The sequence below is a fragment of the Diadema setosum genome, chromosome 5, assembly GCF_964275005.1.
Source record: "Diadema setosum chromosome 5, eeDiaSeto1, whole genome shotgun sequence".
NCBI lineage: Eukaryota > Metazoa > Echinodermata > Echinoidea > Diadematoida > Diadematidae > Diadema > Diadema setosum.
In genome coordinates this window covers 2,147,165-2,154,197 of record NC_092689.1, presented here as the reverse complement: position 1 = coordinate 2,154,197, position 7,033 = coordinate 2,147,165, and positions in this window count along the sequence as shown.

Genomic DNA, 7,033 nt, shown 5'->3' with positions numbered 1-7,033 from the left:
AATGGAATCCTTAATAGAAAAATGGTAAATAAAGAGAAACAGAAACAGAACCCTGCCAGATGTTAAACAAGATCATTTTGGCACAGAAAGAAAATTAAAACGATGGTGGGGATGTGGTACTGGTCTTCTGCATGCGGACATTTATAGATAAACAGAATTTACAGGTTTCGGTCTATTGTGGATCTTTTATCATTTTCTGAAATTTCAATCGCATGATCATTTTTCAGCAGTGGTAAACTTTGATGCCCTAAGAGCCTATACTGAGTCGCCTTTTGAGCTTGCCTTTTATATTCTTATAAGGTTAGGGGTCATCGTCAATGCACTTTGGCTCACCTTCCGAATGAGGAAGAAAATATTTCACCAAAAAGAAACATTGTTATTGTTAGGGACGTGCACCTGTGGTCTATGTAATATGCAGTAAAAACACATACGGCGTAGAGTCACCTGTAGGTCATTCGCCAACGCCCATAAGTGAGTGATTATATCTTTTTTCTTTCTCGTGAGAAAACCTGTATGTGGTATTTGGACACGACATTTGATATGCCAAACCCTGATCCAATCAAAAATTTGTTTGTTTGCTTACATGTTGACAAAATCCACGAAACTATAAACTCAATGTTTCTATAGTGCGAGTGAAATATGGTGAAATTCAAGTAGTGTATACTACCCTATTCATACAGGTAATTATTCCTGGAAGTTACATTGGTGACATCAAATATACAATATAATTTTGACCACAGAATGTCACAACATTGAAGATAATAATCATTATTGTAACATACCAATTTATATGTTTCGATGAAACACGGTACACAGCAGTCATAAGTCTTAAGATTTGCATTGAAGGCAAAATGCTTTCTACAAGACAAACTCGTTTATTTTTCAGTGCAAGCTGAGCTGTGATTTTTTTTTCTATGACTCAAACACCATGTTTGTTGAATATGACGTCTGTTGAAAAAAAAAGTGGAGCATCCATGAATTCACTCTTAGTGACACATCAATTCTAGATTAGTATTCGATCAAAAAGATGAGAATGAGAAGCTTTGTAAGTTACCATTTTGCACAAGTCATCTAGAGCTGAATCGCTTGGTGTTTCCGTCCCAAACCCTACAATCTTACCATGTACCAAATAGCCTGTATAATAATAGGTATTTCATTTATCAAGGAGGTCCTAACTAACTCTATGACTAAGCGAGCTATCGCCGTTATACTTACCTCCTTGCTTTACTTGCGTCACTATCCCACAACTTAGAAAAAATGTATGTTTTCTATCAAGATCGAGCGCAGGACACACTTGTCCCTGTCGACCCGATCGCTTGGGCTAATCATATCATTGTAGTCATAATAATGATAATATTAATAATATGAAATATTTTACCATTATCAAAACAACAAACAAACATATAAATCAGCTTGGAATACAAATAATCTACTACAAATGCATACATAATCGTCAGTTCTGTTCTAGAAATAAATAGGTTCTAAGTTTCTTTTTGAAGATGTCAACGGAGGTGTAGGTAGTACTAGTAGCTTATATTATGGTGGCTATGTCTCCTTTTCTTTTCAGCCCATTTTGACATTTCCACCCCTTTTCCCTCGCTCCGACAGCCGCAACCTTTAACCTATCGAAAATTATAGATTTTTGGCTCAGCGCAAACCCACAGGGCCTCGCTGAGATGAAAGAATGTAGCAGGTGCAGAGACAAATATATTTCTGTTGTTTTTTACTGTTTACTGATAGTAACGAATGGCAAACAAATCTCATGATGGTTAGCATGACGAATTCATGTTTGCTCATGGCACTGGTAAAATTGTGAAAACGTTTGAACACTTAATATGCCTCATTAAACTAACATTGATTTGATCTGATCAAAAGCCTCTTTTGTTCCTCCTAAACATATATGACCTTGCATCACAAAACCAACAAAAAGTTGCATGCCTCAATTTCATGTGAGGACTCAAAAAAGTAAAATGAGTCAACCGTCAATCTTGAGTTTTTCATATTTTCTGGAAGAGATATCCTTCTTCTACATTATTCTTTATTTTGGGATCATATGCTGCATAGCATGAATTGGAAAGTGTGTTTTCAGCAGTTTTTCTACAACCCTTTTTTTTTTTTTGGGGGGGGGAGAGTAGACTGATCAGGTATGTCTTAAAGGCCCCTTTTCATTTCTTGAAATCCTTTGCACACTCTTCACCTTCAAGTCTAACAACGTTCCAAAGGATAAAGCTACTGCTCTGAAAATTGGCATTAATCATGGACAGAATATGTTAATAGAACATGCTCAATTTCATTTTAATCCGTTAATCCCTCCATTGTTGTTGCTCTGTTGGTTTCAATTCAATTCAATTCAATTCAATTCAATTCAATTCAATTCAATTCAATTCAATCCAATTCAATTCAATTCAAACTTTATTTTCACTTTTTTCCAACAGAATGTACAAGAAACAGTTATCATAAATTTAACATGCGAGTAATAAAATATACATAACCAGACAGGATTAACAACATGTTCATGTCTACATGATCAGTACAAAAAAGATACATACTGCACTCTATAAACACTCTGCTAGATAAAACAAGTTTCAATGAAGATATTGCATATTATACCCCTCATCTCAAGATAGCTTTATCTGATTGGAAGATTGTCGATATACTTTGAAGGTGATCACGTGTTTTGTTCAAGCTAGGACATCATCTCTCAAGAAACGGCAGAAAATAACAATTTTAGTAAGTTGTGTTGATTATCAGAAATTTTGATTCACATGTGAAATCATGATTATGACAAGAAAGAGGACTATTGACTTGGAAATTAAGGCAGTTATTGTGACTTTGGATTAAGAAGTAAATCCTTTCATCGATCATGAAAAACAAACAAACGTAGATAAGGCCCAGCATTTCTCAAGAGTATTCATAAGTGAAAGAAATAGAATAATCCATTCATTCATTGTATATAGGGGATGATACAGGGGTGATTACAGCAAATAATCCGCATGCAGTTGATCAGAGACAACAGTCGGGTTACCTCTGAAAACTCCAATCAACTCGACCTTTCGACTTACTGTACTTAGCCTCACCTCAAAAGCTTGCATCGATCTCCAAAGCATGCATTGATATATTTATTATGCCATAACTATTATCAATAATTATCTTACAATGACCTGCGTCTGTTTGAGTCTGTTTTGAACATGACGATAGTATTGAAATGATTATGATAAATGTATGAAGACCAAATAATGGTGTTAGGCATATCCTAGTGATATCAAAGCCGATATTAATGACAAGGCCAACTTTGGTCACTTAAATCTAAAGAGTAGCAATAATGATTACAATAATAGCACACAGTGTATTCACTTTGAAACGTGTTGTGTCATGCTATCAAATAGTCTTTGATACTGCGTAAACTCATTTGAATTCAAACATACGTAAATTTTTCGGGATGATATCTATGCCACTTCTACACTACAATGTGTTTGCATGATATTATTATGTGTAGGTATGAATGCGTATGTGTGTGTATAATTAGTTTCATTGTATGGTGTTTCAATTAATGTAATCATTCATGTGAAGGTGGACTCCTCGGAAGACCAGCACGACCATGAAGGCCGACCTGAGCAGGGCAATCCATCCGTTTATCTTCAGTGTTATATTCCAGTGGTATTGTATCATTGGTCCTTTGTGATTTTACAATGAATAATAAACAATACAGACAAACACATCAACAGTACATACCATACACACACAAACACGCGCAATCACATTATTTTTTTATTATCAGCTATAGGTCTACATAAAACCCTTGCAACAATAATCGTTTACCTCGTGTTCATATCAGTGTCCCGATGTATAAGATTTTATTGGTATACCGCGGGGTTAGGTCAGGTCAAACTTTTGTCGAGGGTTCAACCGGATAAGTTTACATCGATGTTTGCCCTTGCTGTGTATAGCGTTAAAGGGATGATATGTTTTCGGATGGGATGAAACGTCAGCTTTCTAACCTTTTTTGAAGATCATTCTTTTTTTAAAGATAATGAGAAACCTCAAGAAATATGAAAGAAAATATAGATGTAAGAAGTTCCCCTTACATCTATTGAAGTATTACGTTGTGATAAAAAATGGTCTTGAAATGGCAGAGATATCCAAAACGAAGTGATCCTAATAAAAAGTGAGACCCAATTGTATTAGGATTGCTTTGTTTAACTTTGTTTTTGTATATTTCAGTCATTGCAAAACCGTATTTTAATCAAATAAAATTCAATACCTCATAAACTTACGTGCTCTTTTAACATTTCATAAAGCCTCATCTCAACCAATACTATGACATATCCCTGTAATGGAGCAGACACATCAGCAAACACTTCTTGTTCTATGCAGTCCGTGCAGTCATAATTTCCTTTTCACACAACTTGTCACTCCTTTAAAGGGGCCCTGAAATCCAAATGCATGTTGATTAGTGATGATTTATGATACCCTCAACATCACCTCGCCATGTCTTTTGTTAGTCACATTAATACGACAGAAACATGCAAGTTATGCTGAGTCGAGAGGAAGGTGCATTCCAATGTCTTTTGTTAAACATTTCAGTACTTAAGCAATGATTGACAAATGAGGTCATCTCAAGAATACTAATATTGATTGGTTTGGAAGGATTTTTTGTGGGCGTCCCCAAGTAATCTGAAGAAAAATAGTAGAAAAATTCGTTAAAAATATATGAATTGTTTCTAGATATTCGTTTCACCGTTAAAGTGATGTTGAGGGTATCATAAATCAACACAAATCCATGTGCATTTGGATTTCAGGGCCCCTTTAATGGAACAGGACAGTCCGCGCACCAAGGGTTGCGATACATCCTGCGGCACATTTTTAACCTGAAATTGTTATTAGCAGTCCTGCTCGGGACACAGTGGGTTGCAGCAGGCCATTTAATTCCACCTGCAACCGTGGCAACGAGACATTTGATACGTAAAGATTAATATTGTAAATGTTACTACCGCTTGGTAATAATTAATACCTATATAATGGACTAATGTTTGAGCGACTCTTATCTTCTGAAAAAAAAATATCAAAGACTATACAATGGATGGGCCATTTTGATAACTTTAGACACTGAAATTGATCACGACTACATGACATCACTAAGGGGCGGATTAAAAAAAAAATTAAAAGGCTTCGGGACAGTTTTCTGGTGCCACTACAATCGAATATCAAAGGACAAGTCCACATTCAGAGACGTGGAATGAGTGAATGCAGCAATATTAGTAGCACACATCAGTGAGTGTCTGAGGAAAATTGGACAATCCGTTCAAAAGTTATGAATTTTTGAAGTTTCTGCTCAGTCACGGCTGGATGAGAAGACTACTACAGCTTCTGATGTCACATGTGTACAACGATATCATAAAGAAAACATAAAGAAAATTCAACATCTTTTCACTTTTCTCGCATAGTAAAAGAACGCTTGACATGCCTCTTTCAGAAGGCAGGGGGAATAATATTACCCTTAACATACATCAGTGACAGGTTGAGGAAATGGGCACTTTTTTTTTTCAAAAAATACAATTTTGTGAAATTTATATTTTCCTTATATCGTTGTACGCATGTGACATGCATCATACACTGTGGTAGTTTTCACGTCCAGCAGTGACTGCACAGATAATTCAAAAATTCATAACTTTTGAAAGGATTGTCCGATTTTCCTCAAACTTTCACTAATGTGTTCTAATAATATTGCTGCATTGACTTAATCCATGTGTATATGAAGGTGAACTTGTCCTTTAAAAAGCCTTTTACCTTTACTTCTGAAACCTAATATTGTGCAATGTATCTTAAAGGTAGGGGATACCTTTTACAGACCTCCCAAAATGCAGCAAATCATTAAATATGAACCTCAGGGGACTTGTTTAGGCCACTGCTGAGAAATTTGGAAGTCAACAGTTATCTACAATTTGAATAATGCACAAAACTCAACTTCTCAGTAGTTCTGTGTGTCAGCCACACTGAGCATTTTTGTTGCAGTCTTCTGTATTTTTTATTTATAAACACAAATCTAAAAGTATAAGAGCTGATGTAATAACATATAGAGTGTGTGGCAAGAACGTATATCATAGAAATGTTTGTAAGTTTTGATGTAATGTAGTGGAATTTACGGTGAGCCCCGAAAAAAAAAATTCAATTCAAATCTAACGGTCAATAAAAATGTACTAAATGTTACCTTCCACTTTCAATACTTTATGGGAGTTCCTAAAATGATACTCTCTTCAACATACCACTGTATTTATACAACTCTTCATTTAAGGCATGCAAATGGGATTCCCTACCTTTAACGTCACATGGCCCTGTTGTAAAGCAGGTCACCCACTTCTGAATCAGACTACTCTGTACATTTTTGAAGAAGACCAAATATTGTCGGTCACACAAATACGCTTTTTTAATACCGCACTTCGTTATGAATCCAGTATATCTGTACTTCCCAAGATGTGGAGTTGAACATCAATAAAACCATTTAACTGGTTGTATTTCATGTTTTAATCAAATTGTTTTAAAAGTTTACGGTAAAACGGCAGAGGACTGTTTAATGCCTAAACACGGGTCACTCAGTCTGACTATGCATGGTTTTCTGCTTAGTAGGCCATTTACAAACCATATTAAAACTGTGTATTGTACAAAGGTCAGAATGAAATCTAGTCCCTTCATATTCCGCAGCTCAGAAGCAAAATGTGAAATAGTCTTGTGGAGTAATGCCCCCTAATCAAACGAAACGTGGTATTCGTAGATAACCTGGGATTGCCCTAACTTTATAATGGCTCCAATATTTCATCTAATCTTGTCTTGACGTGGCTAGGGTCAGGGCAGGCACAAGCGTAAGTCACGTGCAAGGTCAAGTTGCGGTCTCGAGGAGAGTCAGTACTCAGTAGTTCTACTTCACCTGGAGTGCGGCGACCGGTAGCCTTTGCTATCACAATCAGCGTGGAGAGCCAGCCAAGAACAAACTCTCTTCTTTGGTACTTTTCACGAAAACAGAACACCAAAAGAAATA